We start from the raw sequence: 18,844 nt of genomic DNA, 5'->3' as shown, positions 1-18,844 counted from the left end.
AGGCTGAAGGAAGACCTTATGTCCATCTAGTTCAGCCTATTTTTGGTGCAGCTGTTCTGCATTGTTGATCCTGGGGAAGGCAAAAAACCCACAGAGAAGAAGCCAATTTTCTCCATAGGGAAAAAAATTCCTTCCCCTAAGCTGGATCAACCATCTACCTATAATATTATGTTATTCGTAACCTTCTATACTGTTACTCACAAGAAAAGCATCCATTCCTTTCTTAAATTCATTCAGTGAGTTGGCCATCACCACTTCCTCAGGAAGAGAATTCCAGAGCCTCACTGCTCTTACCGTGAAGAACCCTCTTCTTTGCTGGTGCAGAAATTCTCTTTCCTCCAAACGAAGAGAATGCCCCCTTGTTCTTGTCACAGTCCTTGGTACAAACAGTTCATTGGAGAGATCTCTGTATTGCCCTCTGATATACTTGTACATATATATTAAGTCTCCCCTAAGTCTTCTCTTTTCTAGAGTAAATAGACCTAATTTTGATAACCTTTCTGGGTAGTGTAGTGAACCAACTCCATTTATCATTTTAGTAGCCCGCCTTTGAACCCTTTCAAGTTCAGTAATGTCTTTCTTGAGCACCGGCGTCCAAAATTACACACAATACTCCAAGTGTGGTCTGACGAGTGATTTGTACAGAGGGAGAATTATGTTTTCATCTCGTGTCCCCAGACCTCTTCTAATGCATCCCATGACCCTATTTGCTTTGGTGGCAGCTGCCTGACACTGGGCACTCCAGTTTAGCTTCTTATTGACTAAGATGCCTCAGTCTTTTTCCATGTCTGATTTCCCCAGCAGTTTTCTATTTAGTAAGTAATTGTAGCATCTGTTTCTCCTTCCCATGTGCATAACCTTACACTTATCTGTGTTAAACCTCATTTGCCATTTTTCAGTCCAATTCTCCAATTTACTCAAATATGTCTGTAGTTGCAAACTGTCCTCCTTTGTGTTAACTACCTTACATAGTTTTGTATCATCTGCAAATACTGATATTTTACTGTGTAAGCCATCCACTAGATCATTAATAAATATATTAAATAGTAGGTGGCCCAATACAGAGCCCTGTGGTACCCCACTAGTAACCCTGGCCCAATCTGAGTATGCACCATTAATAACCACTCTTTGTTTTCTATCACTAAGCCAGCTACCTACCCATCTACACATATTTTCCCCTAATAACACCTCCAGAAGACCTACTGAGTTCAAAAAATGCCCAAAGCAGTTTTTACTCTAACGAGAAATCACACATAACCATTGTTTTTGTGCAAAAATATACAATCAATTTATTCATATAAATAATCAAAATTGAAAAGCCTAGGCAAAAAAAGCTTCAAAACTAAATCATCCAAATAGAGAGGGGAAGCCATATCCAAAATATAAAAAATACACAATCTTTATTGAGATATGATTAAAATTACATATAATAATCAATGAAAATATAAAATGTGGGTACTGTAAAAATCACCACAACAAGAGGTAAAATACAAAGAGGAAAATAGGATATCAAGATAATGTATATTTTTCTTGAAAAATACTGATCCAAGTGTAAATTGATAAACATTTACTCATTCAAAAACATACCAAGGTTTTTAATATAAACAGTAACTGCAAAAGTGCATATGTGCAAGAAATAGCATGAAAAACATGGTAAAGGGGTGAAATATCAAGTGGCCAATGTGTGCCTATGCAAAATATGGCGGAATGAGATAAAGTGGTCAGTGTATGTTACCTCAAGTGGTGGGCAGGAGGGTCCCCGACGCGCGTTTCGTGGCTGCTTTCTCAAGGGGCGCAAAGAGGTGCTGCTAAATCGTCCTTTTATATCATAACCAAGCATTGGTGGTCAGCGTGTGACAGCGCTTCCGGTAGGCGGGCCAGAACAGAGCCGTCATGGGTAGGCGTCATGCCTAGCCGCGCCTCCTCACCGCTCGACGCGTCAGAGCAGGAAGGAGGCGACGGCTGCATGGAGACGCGTCGCCATGGTGACGCCCGGTCTGTACGCCGATGGAGCGCGTTCTGCTGCCACAGGGGAGTGTGAAATGACAGCGCTTAAAAAGGAATAAAAAACCCCAATAGTGCTAGTGAGATGGCATAATTAATTAAGCATGGGGTGTTAGAACGGGACAATAGGATTGTACAATTGCATGTTAAAGAGTGTGAATATGCACAAGAGGAATAGAATATAAGAGGGTGCAAGATGTGAGACCATATTAGATAAAATGGAAATGCAACATTTTACATCTTTGAAGTGCAACATTGTATTAGGAACAAAGTAATAAAAAAATACATACATGGAGGGTATAAAGTGTAGACCATATTTCATAGATAGTAAAGTATAAGAAAGTGCAAAATGTATTAAATTTATCACATGACAAATTGATCAAAAACCTATCAAAGTGCAAAAGAAACAAAAAAAATAATAAAAAATAAAAAAAGAATAAAAGGAAAATAAATATAAATAAATAAATAAATAAATAAATAAAAAGAACAGAAATAACACATGAAGCGCAGGGACATCAGTTCAAGCTTGGAAAGGGACGAAGCCAGCTAGCATCTCTGAGATAAAATGAAAGCCATCTAAAAAATATTGAAAAGACAATGTTAAATATACAATAAAAGAGAAATAAAAATAAAAATAAAAGAAAGATAGTGAAACGGAGCTACAGGAAAGAGGCAAAGCTGATGACCTCATTAAGACCATTAGGCTGCAGTGATTTAATTTTGAAAATCCATCGCGCTTCTAACTGTGCAAGAGATCTTCTCCAGTTCCCACCCCTGACATCAATATGTATTTTGTCTATACCAAAGGCTTTCAATAGGTTAGCATTACAATCGTGAGTCTGTTTGAAATGGCGTGGTATAGGTTTCAGGGAGGAGATATCCTGGATGTCCACGGCATTAGTGATATCGCGATAGTGCTCTCTAATTCTGGTCTTCAAGGGTCTTGATGTTAGACCTACATAGATTTTAGGGCAGGGACAGTAGGCATAATATACCACCCCTATCGAATTGCAGGTAATGTGCTGCGTGATGGAAAAATTCTTACCATCACTAGAGTGGAAAGTAGAAGTCCATACCATATTGGGGCAAGAAATGCAGTCTCCACAAGGAAAAAAGCCCCATGTGGGACCTTGGGATCCAAAAGCTTTTTCGGGGAGGAGTCCAGAATGGTAACTGCGAACAATATGATCCTTGAGATTGGGTGATTTCCTGTATGTGACAGATGGGAAATCAAATAGATATTTTGCCAAGCCAGCATCCTCCTGTAGAATAGGCCAAAAAATTTTTAAGATATTTTGCATGCCTTGTGAGCTGGCATTGTAAGTGGTTATAAACCTTACCTTCATATCCTGTGTAGGTTTGCAACTCGATTTCAAAAGCTCGCTACGGTCAGTTTTCTCAGCTGCTTTCAAACCTTTTTTGATACATCTTCGTGAATATCCTCTTTCAAGGAACCTATTGGATAAATCATTTGCTTGTTCACTAAAGTTTTCTGAGTTGGAACAAATCCGTTTAGCCCTGAGGAATTGGCCTTTAGGTATACTTTTAATTAGAGATAGTGGATGCGAGGATGACGCATGCAGAAGCGAATTCGTGGCAGTATCCTTACGAAAAATATTGGTTTCCAGAAATCCACTTGGGGGAACAGAGATTTGAATATCAAGAAAGTCAATAGAAGTTTGACTGTATTTGCATGTGAGATTGATATTCAGCTTATTGTTATTGAGAGTATTAACAAAATCGAGGAGGTCCTGCTCAGAGCCCTGCCACACCATGAGAATATCATCAATGTAGCGGGCCCAGAACAGGACCTCCTCGATGTGTGCCACAGGTTTAGTAAAGAAGATTTCACGCTCCCACATGCCCATAAAGAGATTGGCATAAGCAGATGCAAAGGCTGCCCCCATTGCGGTACCTTGCTGCTGTAAATAAATACTCTGCTTAAAAATGAAAAAATTGTGTTCTAGGGCAAATTTCAACAATGAAAGCAGGAGCTCGACAAAGTCAGGGCTGTGTTCAGACATACGCAAAAAAGTTTTAACGGCCAATATTCCGTCCCTGTGCTGGATGGAAGTATATAAGGCCTCGACATCCATAGTGACTAGCCACAAGTCTCCATCAAGAGGCATGCCATCTATTTTTCTCAGAATATCCCCTGAATCTTTCACATAAGAGGGAAGATCAAATACTAGAGGTTTTAGATGAAAATCTAAATATTTTGAGATGGTTTCAGTTAAATTTCCATTGCCCGAAACAATGGGGCGCCCAGGCGGTATGGAGGCATTTTTATGTATTTTAGGTATAAAATAAATACAAGCCATTTTCGGGTAGAGTGGAATCAAATGATCTCTAAGATCCTTAACAATGTGTCCCTCATCGAAGGCTCGATCGAGAATGTCCTGTAATTCCCCCTTAAATTTTAAAGTAGGATTGAAGGTTAATTTTTTATAGCAGGTTTCATTTCTGAGTTGCCGGAGGGCCTCTTTTTCATACATTTGGACCGGCCACACCACTACATTGCCCCCTTTGTCTGCCTGTTTCATAACAACTTCTTTAAGGTTCTTTAATTCTCGTAGAGCCTTCCTTTGTGCAAAGGTGAGATTATCCCTAGAGTCAAATTGATTTAATTTGTCAAACTCCTTGGTAACGAGCCTGACAAAAAGATCAATGTGGGGATATAAATTAAGGGGAGGGAATTTCTTAGGAATGGGGGGTTGGAATTTGTCAGTAGTCAGTACCTGAGGCAGTAGTGGTGTGCTGGTTATCTTCCAATTCCTCAAGAATGGAGATGGCGCGTAGTTCATCCTCAGACCAAGTTTCACCAACCTTCGGTTTATCATGCAGCTTCTTTAGAACTAATTTGCGAGCAAAGAGCTGGAGGTCTTTGGTTGCTAGGAAGGAGTCAAAATGAGAGGATGGTGAAAAAGATAATCCTAGACTAAGTACTTCCAATTGGGAAGGTGTGAAGTTAATAGAAGATAGATTAATTACCTGCGTTTTGGTGGAGGACTGAGAAGAACGTTCAAGTGATTTCTGGGGAGTATATCCCTTTTTAGCAACATCATTTTTTCTCAAATTGTAAGCGCGCTGTTGTGCCCTACCACTTTCTCTTGAGGACACCGAAGAGATGGAGGAAGAGCGGGAAGATGATCGCTCACGTGTGCCCCCAGAGGGCCATCTATATATGGTACCATTATTGAAATCCTTCAGGTCCCTTTGATATTTCTTAGTTTTAATTTCCTTTACTTCTTTTTCCCAAATTACAAATTGGTTGTCCAAATCTTTGTTGAAGGTTTCAATTTCTGAAGAAGTGGAGTTATCCAAAAGTTTTTGTCTTGTACAATCAATGTCTGAATCCAATTTCTCTAATGTTTTTTTATTATTACCTATAAGCAGTTCCATCAATGATTTTGAACAGGTGGTACAGGCTTCTTCCCATCTAGTCATAAATAAGGGGTCATCAATAATATAGGAGGGCATTATACGAACACGGAGTCCCCTCGGTATCAAATTTTTGGCCAAATATGTCTCTAATGAGGTCTTATTCCACCAAGTCCTGGTTCTTTTTTTAAGACAGAATTTTAGCGTATTCTTAAGCTCCGTTTTTTGGCTACTTTCATTAATTCCTGATTGTACAGTATCCCCACAAAAAACGGTATCAACGCAAGAGAGCCAATTTTAATCTCTTGCTTTGTAATCCATCCTGACAAGTGAACTGTAAAAAATACAGTAAGATAATCAATAATCAAAATTGAAAAGCCTAGGCAAAAAAAGCTTCAAAACTAAATCATCCAAATAGAGAGGGGAAGCCATATCCAAAATATAAAAAATACACAATCTTTATTGAGATATGATTAAAATTACATATAATAATCAATGAAAATATAAAATGTGGGTACTGTAAAAATCACCACAACAAGAGGTAAAATACAAAGAGGAAAATAGGATATCAAGATAATGTATATTTTTCTTGAAAAATACTGATCCAAGTGTAAATTGATAAACATTTACTCATTCAAAAACATACCAAGGTTTTTAATATAAACAGTAACTGCAAAAGTGCATATGTGCAAGAAATAGCATGAAAAACATGGTAAAGGGGTGAAATATCAAGTGGCCAATGTGTGCCTATGCAAAATATGGCGGAATGAGATAAAGTGGTCAGTGTATGTTACCTCAAGTGGTGGGCAGGAGGGTCCCCGACGCGCGTTTCGTGGCTGCTTTCTCAAGGGGCGCAAAGAGGTGCTGCTAAATCGTCCTTTTATATCATAACCAAGCATTGGTGGTCAGCGTGTGACAGCGCTTCCGGTAGGCGGGCCAGAACAGAGCCGTCATGGGTAGGCGTCATGCCTAGCCGCGCCTCCTCACCGCTCGACGCGTCAGAGCAGGAAGGAGGCGACGGCTGCATGGAGACGCGTCGCCATGGTGACGCCCCGGTCTGTACGCCGATGGAGCGCGTTCTGCTGCCACAGGGGAGTGTGAAATGACAGCACTTAAAAAGGAATAAAAAACCCCAATAGTGATAGTGAGATGGCATAATTAATTAAGCATGGGGTGTTAGAACGGGACAATAGGATTGTACAATTGCATGTTAAAGAGTGTGAATATGCACAAGAGGAATAGAATATAAGAGGGTGCAAGATGTGAGACCATATTAGATAAAATGGAAATGCAACATTTTACATCTTTGAAGTGCAACATTGTATTAGGAACAAAGTAATAAAAAAATACATACATGGAGGGTATAAAGTGTAGACCATATTTCATAGATAGTAAAGTATAAGAAAGTGCAAAATGTATTAAATTTATCACATGACAAATTGATCAAAAACCTATCAAAGTGCAAAAGAAACAAAAAAATATAATAAAAAATAAAAAAAGAATAAAAGGAAAATAAATTATAAATAAATAAATAAATAAATAAAAAGAACAGAAATAACACATGAAGCGCAGGGACATCAGTTCAAGCTTGGAAAGGGACGAAGCCAGCTAGCATCTCTGAGATAAAATGAAAGCCATCTAAAAAATATTGAAAAGACAATGTTAAATATACAATAAAAGAGAAATAAAAATAAAAGAAAGATAGTGAAACGGAGCTACAGGAAAGAGGCAAAGCTGATGACCTCATTAAGACCATTAGGCTGCAGTGATTTAATTTTGAAAATCCATCGCGCTTCTAACTGTGCAAGAGATCTTCTCCAGTTCCCACCCCTGACATCAATATGTATTTTGTCTATACCAAAGGCTTTCAATAGGTTAGCATTACAATCGTGAGTCTGTTTGAAATGGCGTGGTATAGGTTTCAGGGAGGAGATATCCTGGATGTCCACGGCATTAGTGATATCGCGATAGTGCTCTCTAATTCTGGTCTTCAAGGGTCTTGATGTTAGACCTACATAGATTTTAGGGCAGGGACAGTAGGCATAATACACCACCCCTATCGAATTGCAGGTAATGTGCTGCGTGATGGAAAAATTCTTACCATCACTAGAGTGGAAAGTAGAAGTCCGTACCATATTGGGGCAAGAAATGCAGTCTCCACAAGGAAAAAAGCCCCATGTGGGACCTTGGGATCCAAAAGCTTTTTCGGGGAGGAGTCCAGAATGGACGCATTTCGCCAGAAGGGCTTCCTCGGGGGGCAAAACGCTTCGGGGCCTTGCTAGCACTGCTCAACTTGTCCACATGGGTAAGAGGCACTGCTCCCGTGCACTTCTATTAAGACTGTGAATTCCTTTGGGCATGATGCAAATTACAGGGTGTATAGGGTTTTTTTTAGCTTTAATATCTGATAGGTGCCAATAGCATAGTAAGGGATCATTGTCCCATTTGCTTGCACACATGTGTATGTTTACTTTAATCTCTTTATGAGATATGAGCAGCTTTATGCATAGGCACTTTATTATGAGGCAGTATTTTATTAAATCCCTTTGTACTTAGACCCTGTAACAGATGTTATTTACTGGTTGAGATTTTGTGCACATTATGTCGAGTGGTTTGCCGTTTCCACCTCTTATATATACTCGTTGGATTTGTAAATGATATGAATTTTATATGAATAAATTGATTGTATATTTTTGCACAAAAACAATGGTTATGTGTGATTTCTCGTTAGAGTAAAAACTGCTTTGGGCATTTTTTGAACTCAGTAGGTCTTCTGGAGGTGTTATTAATATATTGGAGTTGCCTGATTATATATATTTTGTATTTATTGTAATGATCAGCTATAGGTATGAAACCCGGTGTTAAACACATTTTCCCCTAGCCCAAGCTTTCTCATCTTACTTACCAATCTTTTATGTGGGACAGTGTCAAATGCTTTAGAGAAGTCGGGATAAATGACATCCAATGATTCTCCTTGGTCCATTTGAGAGCTTACATCCTCATAGAAGCTGATCAGGTTAGTTTGACAGGAGCGATCCTTCATAAATCCATGTTGATATGGAGTTAAACATTTATTAACATTGAGATATTCCATAATGGTATCCCTTAGAAACCCTTCAAAAATTTTACCCACATAACAGATGTTAAGCTTACCGGCCTATAGTTTCCAGGTTCCCTTTTACACCCCTTTTTGAATATTGGTACCACATTTGCTTGGCCAATCAAAAGGAACAAACCCTGTTTCTATAGAGTCTTTAAATATAAGGAATAGAGGCCTGTCTATCACATTACTTAACTCCCTTAATACCCGAGGGTGAATGCCATCAGAGACTGGTGATTTGTCAATTTTAATCTTACTAAGGCGGTTCTGCACTTCTTCCTGGGTTAGGCAGGTAATACTTATTGGGGAGTTTACATTATCACTCTGCATTTCCCCTGGCAAATCCTTTTCCTGTGTGAACACTGTTGAGAAAAAAGTATTTAAAACATTTGCTTGTCCCACATCGCTCTTTTTGATTTCACCCTCATTGTTCTTTAAAGGGCCGACACCATCAATTTTAATCATTTTACGGTTTATATAATTAAAGAATAGTTTGGGGTTTGTTTTACTTTCCTTAGCAATGAGTCTCTCAGTTTCCACTTTTGCTAAATGTATTTGTTTTTTATACATTTTATTTTTTTCGCTATAACTTTTTAATGCTTCTTCATTGCCTTCTTGTTTTAGCTTCTTAAATGCCTTGTTCTTGTTATTTATTGCTCTTTTTACATCCTTATTTAGCCATATTGGTGTTCTCCTGTTCCTAGCCCTTTTATTTCTGTACGGTATGGCTAGCTCGCAGTGGGTGTGTAAAACTGATTTAAATATTTCCCATTTATTTTCTGTGCTCCTTATCTTTTTCTTGTCTCAACCTTTTGAAATCCAATACGCAATCCATTGAGTTTAATAGACTTGTGTGGTCCAGCATGTTTATTCAGTGGTCAGCATATTCCAGAAAAAAGCTTCATCATTCTCATATGCAATCGTGATTTTCTTCTTTCTGCCAGTCATGCAATATTTTTATTACTTAAAAATTCACAGAAATATTGAATACACAAATTATATTTAAAAAAATTGCATCTGTTTAAAGAAATTGAGTTTTCTGGAAACAGGTGTTTAATTCACACAGAAATATTTGGTTATGAGACTATTAAAATACAATTATTAGACTATTTAGAATAAAATAATTTTCACAAACCATATTGAATTTTGTTTATTTTTTTAAATTAAAAATCCATATTCATGGAATAATAGAATGCTATAGTTGAAAGGGACCTCAAAGGTCATTGTGTCCAACCTTCAACGCAGGATTCACTAAACCATCTCAGACAGATGTCTGTCCAGCCTCTGTTTTAAGACTTCCATTGAAGGAGAACTCACCATCTCTCGTGACAACCTGTTCCACTCATTGATCACCCTCACTGTCAAAAAGGTTTTTCTAATATCTAATCTGTGTCTTCTCCCTTTCAGTTTCATTCCATTGCTTCTCGCGTTTCGTGATTAAGGAGGAGTAGAGGGGGATAATTAGTTCACGTGACCTAGACTCTATACTTCTTTTAATATATCCTAGAACTGTGTTTGCCTTTTTTGCTGCTGCATCACTCTGTTGACTCATGTGCGGCCTGTGATCTATTAGTAAACCAAAGACTTTTTTTACATGTGCTGTTGCTTCGTTCTATTCTGACTGGAAGCAAGCAACAAAAGGGAGAATGCAACTTCATTTTCTCTCTGTAACCGCTCTTCCAGAAAACCACTCTAGCATGACTTAAATGCTATTTACCTGTAGATATAATCATTAATATTAGTGACAACTTCCCTTCAAAGTATAACTAAGTTTAATACAAGGGAAGATGTAACGTTCTCATTCTCTAATTAATTCCTGGATTATTTAATTTTATTACTTTAAGTCTAAGAACTAACAGGCAGGTAGTTGCTGACTACCTACCTGTTGTGCCAAGCGCCAATTTCTGGTGGCACAGAGCTGTCACAGAACTTTCCTGATGGCAGTTCAGCGGCTTCTGCTGATGTCAAATGAGCAGCAACTTTACATACCCTCTGTATACGTCCCCTCTGTTGAGGGAGGCTGAAGAACTCAAGTCTATGCGCTAAACAGGAGGTGAAGCTACAGACTTAGTTGCGATGATCTACCCCACTTCAATAACTCCCATTTTAATCAAGGAGAGCTACATAGACTGTGTATGTAGCAAAGCAAGTTCTGTTATTGTCACAACTCACAATCATTTCTTTAGAGGTTATGGAAAAAGATGTAGCTTTGCCACTCTTGGATGTTTCCGGAGCTCCCCCTTCTGTGATCAGTGCTCCACAACTGGACAGTTATTCCTGATTCAGCCCTGAAAGTCTGAGATGAGAATAACTTTTTTATAATAACCCTGCTGTTTATCCTATAATACTAATAATCTGCTTAGCATAAATAATCCTTCTCTTTTGAAATGGGCAATTGATGTATTAATTCACACAAGATAAGTAATTCTAAAAGAAGCTAAAACTGTCAGTATTAGTTTTGACGTTTTATGTTATGCATTAAAGGAAACTTGTCATATAAAACAACACTATTAATCTCGAAATTAATAGTGTTCTGACACCATGTGGCAGCTGGACTAAGAGCATTGCTGCCTGGAGGAAATTAACTTTGTTCCTTTAAGTCTTTCAGTCATAAAGGTGTTGCCACACACCACCCAGCGATTAAGTCGCCAACGCGTGTGCGCGTGGACGTGTCACCATGGCATGTGTGAACAACATGGAGATGATGAGGGATGAAAAAGGCATGAAGCGATGAGGTGCACAGGGACATCAATCTCATCGGTATAACCATATTACAATATATAAATGACCGTAATTAACTGATAGAGTTCATATTAAGTATGAAGACCAGGGACAAAATGCCAAAGTGCAAACAAATAGGTGCAAAAATGCCTTACTTTTGCTTTGATCATACATTATAAATAGAAACTGTTAATGCAAAGTTAAATCCGTGCATCAATGAAGAAAAAAGAAATCAAACAAAATAATATATAATACTGATATGGCACACAAAATGCGTGTGTCATCATCTTAATTGTTTCTGCTTCCAAATTGAATGTGGGGTCTTGCGTCCGGAGAAATCGTGACAAATGCAAGCAATTGTCTCTCAAATGATTTCTGATTTATTTCCAGAAGTGTACAACATTTTATAGCAAAAATCGAGCTGTCTCATTGCATTACATCATGGGTTCCTTCCAAATTACTGTTTACCCCAAATAGCAAATTATTATTTATCTCATATGATCTCATATGTCCTATATCCGCTACATAATCATTATGCACATAATAAGTTTCTAGCCTAGTCCACCCTAATCCACCCAGTCATTTCGATGAAGCTAGGTGGATACAGAAATACAGAAATAAGTCTTACAGAACCAGAAATATCTTAAAGCTATGATTCTAATATTCAGCAAAACGTCCATATAGTGGTAGAATTTTTGATTCTTGTATATATTCATATGCCATATATTCTCCCCTTAACAGTCCCTCCTTTGGAGTTATGCAAAATCAAAATCCTAATCTCGTAGAACCTATCGATCTGTCCTCCCGGCCTACCTATCTCAACAATGCTGGAACCTAACTAACTAATCTTCACCGTATACACGAGACGACCCATCTCTAATAGATGGACCCCCTCCTAACGGACTTTGCACAGGAGGAAGTCAGATCCTGGACTATCCCTCGTTGGTTTGCTTCAGGCAGGCATATTCCGGAGGTGGATATGGCATTCTTCTCATGGGTTCATAGGAGTATCTTTCATATAGGGGATCTTCAAAGTCGGCATGCATAGTCATTACTGTGGTTTCCATGGTCATTGTCATCATTTTCTTAAGGCGTGGAGATATACAGCATAGAATTAAGGAAAATATGATCAAAGGACATAAAATAACTATTGTAAACTTAATGGGTCAATAATTGCCTTTATGGCATCCCCAGTGTATTTTTTAAACCGTTGTTGATTATTGCATAAATAGTTTATCCACTTTGCATTCTTATTTATGGGGATGGTGGGTTTAAACACAACTATTGTCTCGTTCTCGACTTTGAATTTGTCAGGTGCTCCCTGTGTGCCCCCACTAATATCTATACTTCTTAGCCAAAATTTACCTTTGTGTCACCATTTTCCCTCCCATTTAGTACTTGAGCCTAGTACATATAACCCTTGGTTATTCTCTGAGGGGTTCTCAATGATGAGGTACAGAACTATACATCCTTTCTGGGGCAGTGGGTGGCAGGGAAGGGTAGGCCTGGAAAAACTCTCTGGCCTTCAAAAAGGGGCTTTGGACAGAGTCATGCAGCTTAATAGGCTTATTACCCATTTGTCCCTTTGCTGTAGGGCCTGGACTGGTTGATGTCTCCAGTCACTTTCACCAGTGTGCCACCCAACAAGTAACTAATCCTCCCAGTTTGAACCTTCCTCTATTTCAGCAGTAGTGACATAGATGAATTGTGTACTTAACCCGATATCAAATTGCGCCATGGGACCTGGACATTCTACTATGAGACAGTAGTCAAATTGATATGTTACTCTTGGGGTGGAGACATTACACCAGAATGTCACTATACCCTTCTCATGAGTGGCTACCCCTTGGTGACTGACTACCCCTTGAGCTAAGAAAAGGATAAGTGCCAGACGGATGAAGAGTGGCAGCTGCCACTGGACTCTGGATCCGGCATCTCCTTGCAGTGGGAAGCGTGGACCCATGGACTGCTGTGATAGTTGACAGGGCTTGGAACGGGCTGTCATCTCTAGGTTCAAGGGTACGTCTGTTGAACCTCTTGGTGATGAGGACTCAGTCACCGGGCAGGATGTGGTGGGCTCCTAGGTCCTCAGGATCTGGGATGGATGAAAAGACTCGAAAATATATTTTAGTCACATGTTTTTAAACTTAGTCTGCATATAGGCAATTATAAAGAGCAAAATATAATCCTAAACTGTGAATATTTACAAGTAGGATCTTATAGGGCTGAGTTTTGTTGGACCTGCTATTATGTGTGTGCATTTGTGCGTGTGTGTGTGACCCAAGGGAAAGAATAAACTCTTATGCTATGACTCCCCTGTTTCCTGTATAGCATCAAGTATGTAGAGTTTTGTTCGAGGCCTTAAATTTTCCTTGTTCATCCTTAGGCGTATTTCATCCTGTATAACTTCATCTTAGGTCCATTTCTTCTTTTCTTCCTTGGATACTTGTTTCTGGAATGTCAGAACATCTTTTTCCAGGGTTATCCCTTTTCCTCTGTTTCTGTGTCAAGCAGTATTACTGCTGCTTCTTTTGCTGTTACTTCAGCTAGTCTGTTGCCCACTGCTTTCCTTGAAGTGTCTCCAGTGTGTGTGCTTTTACTTTTACCACCACAACTCTTCCTGGCATCAACAAGGACTCCATTAATTCTTGTATGGCTTTGTGGTGTCTGACCGGCGTTCCGTTAGCCGTGATGAAGTCTCTTTCCCTCCTGATAGGTCTAGATAGCTTCATGTTGAGTGGACCTCTTGTATGCTTCTGTCAAGGCCCGCAGTCCTGCCTTTATGATGTAGGCAGTGGTTTTGCTGACAGCATGTATCTTCTGTGGCTACTGCTATACCAGTGTGCAAACGGTCTTCTTGGTCTGCATACCTTGGTCTATCCACAAAGAGGGTCAAGTCAGGATCTTCCAGGTGTTCCCTTGCCTCATGACAGCGAGACAATCGTGTTGAGACATTTCAAAGTCGACTAACTCTTCCACTAATGTGTCAGAGATGTGGTTTTCATCCTCCATCTTCCTCCATCAATGAAGAAAAAACAAATCAAACGAAATAATATTTAATACAAAAATAGATACAATATTCAGATATAAAGATCCAATGGATATGTATTCAATAAGGCATGTTGTCCCACAGTGCTTCTGTTATCCGCATTATTTTTCTAATACAATTCTGGAAAAATAGATTTCTTGATATATAATCTAGGAAGGGACTGCAGGAGACAAAGGCAGAAAAATCAACAACATTGAGTAGTAATATATATTAGGGATTCAACTTGCTCAGGAGCAACGGGAGTCAATCAGGAGGCACGTTCCTTTAAAAGTTCATAGGGTTTATTGCTCCATAACCCATAAACCAGCACATAACATAAGGAATAGCCTTTAGGTCAGGCGAAAGCAAGTATAAGCATCCATTGTTTCAGGCTCAGTCCTGGAGCCTCAGCGAACACAGGAGGCTTATTAGTCCTCACATACAGCCAATATCCACAGGCCTCACCGGGTCTGCAGTCTCAGCACTTGGTCTTCAGGAAGGTAGCACATCTTCCTCCACATAGGCCTGCCGGGACCTTCCACATGGCCCAATCAGATCCATGCCCTCTCTCTCATGTGACCGGACCTCAGGTACCTTATATGGTCCATAACCACAACCACAGGTGATGACATGGCTATGACCTCACTAAAGGTCCTATTACACACAGCCACACATATACTTTATTATGACACTCTTAAACACACCCCTGGGTGGGCTTGTAGGTAACCAAGCCCGCCCATCTCTCTAGTTACCTGGAGACTTCTCCCTTATACAATGAAGCAACACCTCAGCAATATCATTGCTGAACAACAGATAAGTCTCCATCCCAAAGCCACCCACTTTGGGATACATAATGGCCATTCCGTATTCTGCCATTCATCCTTTCTCCTGGGACATCCACACAGCGCCCCCTAGCGGACTCAGTGGTTACTACACCACAATATATATATAATAGAAAAAATTTATCGAAAAAAAATCCCATATTAATAAAAACAATGAAATTCATGGCAGTGGTCTACAAAAAGGGCACAAAGCAAAGTGTTTTGTTTTATTATTCTGGGGCCATTGTGCCAAGGGAAACCATCCACTTAGTTTCCCGTTGGGCAAGATTACCTCCCTTATACCACCATGAACCACCTCAATGCTTCGTATCATAAGAGACTTACAGTCATGATAAATTTTAAATTGACGAGGACTTCTTTTAATGCCGCATTGTTCTCCCATCTCGGTTGCGCCAATGTCCCTCATGTGTTAGAGACATAGGCTATGGAGTCCAGTGATTTCTAAGTCCTAACAGCCCTCCTTCCACTCATCCCAAAAATGAATATTTGTAGACGTAAGTAGGGTCACACCTCTCAACTTTCAAGATCAGGAAGAGGGACACGTATTGCAGCAGGTACACAATAATTTTGCAAATGATGAAGCCCCTTTGTTTTCTTACCCACTGCAATACCCTTTACTTGGTGCTTTCAAAAATATATTCCTTACTGCAAGATACCCAAACCAATAATTCCCCCATCCACAATTTGACACCAGTCACTCCTCCATGCACAGTATGATGACACAACAGTGCCCCCCACAAATTATGATGCTGCCACAGTAATCCCAACAGGGTATAAAACTTTCCACAACATGATGCCCTCTGGCTATCGCAGTCCCCCTATATACAGTATGATTGCCCCACAGCTCCTTTATATGTAGGATGGTGGCCCCACAGTCCCTATAAACAGTATGATGGTCACCACAGTTAGTATAATGCCCTACACAGCTCACACATAGTATGATGTCTCCCACAGGCTGCATGAGGGCCACCACAGCCCCCAAACAGTATGAGGGCCCAGACACACAATATAATGGCCTCTGCAGCCTTGTATACAGTAATAGAGCTCTTACAGACCCCCACTCACTATGAGGGACAGCAGAGCACCCAACACAGTATGATGACCCCCACACACAGTTTGATAGCCCTGCAGCCCTCACACAAACAAAGTATGATTCTCCCACAAAGCATCAGGTGCCCCACAAGAATGGACAAAAAAAAATACAAGCTACTCACTTTTTACCGTTCCCCTGATATCTGCTCCGGTCAGAGCATAGCACAGATGAAGGCTCCATCCGAACAGCAGGTGCAATATAATGACGTCATCGTGACTGCTGTGATGAACTACTCTGATACGCAGAGACTGAATCATGCAGAAGGGAGCTAACCGTTTCCTGCACCATTCCATTCAACAGTATCTGTACCTAATGGACGACAGGTGGAGGGAATTGGGGGTTTGGGTTGTGTCAATTAGCAACAGCTCCCCCCCACTCTCAACTCACTGGCCACATAGTGACCCTCTATTCTGCTTCTATAGTCAGAACATCCTGTAACAAATGGTTTTAGGGGTGGGTACTATTCTGTCAGCCTTAGTGATTCAATGCACCTTCAACCTTAGTTTGCCCCCTATACAGTGCCATCGGTATGTCCAAAACACAAAATTATACTTTAAAAGCCAGCCATAGTCTCCAAATCAAATTCATATACTTATGTTCTGCTAAAAAAGATTACATGGTTGATTCAAACTCGAAGGTAATGTTTTTTTTGGAGGGGAACTTCCAGTCATGTCATTAGGATATATGTTTGAAAGCTGAAAATGTTGATGTGGTTATTTGTATACCCCCTGTCATCCAATGTATGGCATCAGAGATTAGCTAGGATGTATTCATAGTAGAAAACTGAATAAGAGGCGTTAAACCTTATCTTGAAATGCAGTATTTATGTTCCACTCAGGAACAGCTAATTGAGCAGCATACATGAAAATATTCTAATTGGTATAACTGATAGGCATTCCTTATTTTTACCGCCAATCCGTGGATGTTCTTTTCTAAATGTTGCTAAAATAGCCCAAGAAAACAAGTTGTCATATTCTGTAATACATTACAGAACACATTTCAGATGAAGGGAACATCTGCACCTCGTACATAACTTGAATGTAAGAAAAAAACATTTTGACATTAACTGAGTATTATGGATGAGATCTCTGGTGTTTTTATAAAGTGCTGAAGAAGAACAGATTCACGCAGAGAAACAGCATGTAAGTACTCTTAACAGTAAAATACTGGATTTAAAATAATAGTCAAAAACATATAAATCAAAATATCGTGTTTTACAATCAAGTTTAAAGCAAGGATTGAAAAACTTGAGATGTTCTCCTTCTTTACATGTTTAAGAAGTCCCCCAAGAAACACTATCGGTAAATGAGAACAAAAGAACTTTGAAATACAATAATCCCCTTTTTAAAAATTGCTGAATTTGAATGCAGAATGTGATATATAAATTGCTATTTTAAAAAATAGTCCTCAAGATGAAAGCAGCACACCAAAAGAAATCCAGTCAAAGTGCTATTTATTAGCCCATCTGGCTAGTTGCCCATACAGCGACATTTCGGTCCTTGGAGTTGTGGACCTTTCTCAGGACTATTTTTGAGGTTTGGTATATGCCTGTAAGGCTTGCACCCGCATTGTCTGTTCATTTTTTGTGCTGCTTTTTCCCTTTTTTCACATAAATATATTTTTTTAAATAACACAAAAACCTGAATTAAACAATAAGTCATTTTCAGAGGATACATTCCTTTTAAAAAGGGAGGTTTTCAGTACTTTGTTAAAATTTGACAAGGAGTAGGGAATGATGTAAAATAGAGAAATAAACACTACTTACACCACACAGTTGTAATTTCTTAAGAAAAGTCAACCTCTTTATGGTACTCTCCACCTCCAGCTAGAATCTGGCTAAGCACAGGCCAGTACTTGTCCCCATTGTTTCCACTTCTGTTGAAGGGTCAAACACGGTTTAATTCCTGGGTCTATTGGTGCTACACAGTCAGGTAGCTATGGGTTTAACTCCTGGTTCCTTTTTGAGCCATGTCAACTATTTAAAACTCTGAACCTCTGACTCTTACTGCCAGGTAAAGCTTTCTTTGGCTCTGTCAGGTGCTATCTCTTCCTGTGTTAATTGTTCAATTCCTGTTGTCCGACTGCAGCCTGTTTCCTAACTGTTCTTTGTCTGCTGATTTTGCACCTTTGCTGTCCTCCTGATTCTGCTCCAGCTATCTTGATTTCTCTTGCCTCTGGTTTACTCTTCTGGACAGTGCCAAATCTGTCTGAGATAGAATTTTTGAGTTTAACTTCACGAAACAACCACTGACCTCAGGGAGACCAGTCAAAGAAAACACTGTGGCAGCCGGAAAAGGCACTCAATCAGTGAAATCCTAGGTGCATTGCTCCCTGGGAAATACGAATATGCAAATAAAGTCTGTGGAGCCTCATTTAAGAGTCTCAAACACGGGACTAGCCAGATCTTCCTCCAGGGAAGGACCCAGTCAAGGAGTGGCTCCTTTCGGAAACCACCATTATCACCATATTAAGTGGCCCTTTAAGTCAATATCCAGCTCTTTACGAGTTTACAGATATGACAAGGGAAATACCAAGGCCAGGTATCCATCCACAGACAGCTGTTTCGGGGTGTTGCCCCTCATCAGTGTGGAGTAGGATTCAGGCTAGGTGGGAGCAATGCCTAGTAGACCAACATCACGAATCAATCACTGACCTCAGGGAGACCAGTCAAAGAA

This window comes from Dendrobates tinctorius, unplaced genomic scaffold (genome assembly GCF_039654945.1).
Source record: "Dendrobates tinctorius isolate UK_male_01 unplaced genomic scaffold, ASM3965494v1 ptg000156l, whole genome shotgun sequence".
In the NCBI taxonomy this organism is placed as follows: Eukaryota; Metazoa; Chordata; class Amphibia; order Anura; family Dendrobatidae; genus Dendrobates; species Dendrobates tinctorius.
The sequence above is the reverse complement of the archived record's forward strand: the minus strand, read 5'-3'. Positions refer to the sequence as shown.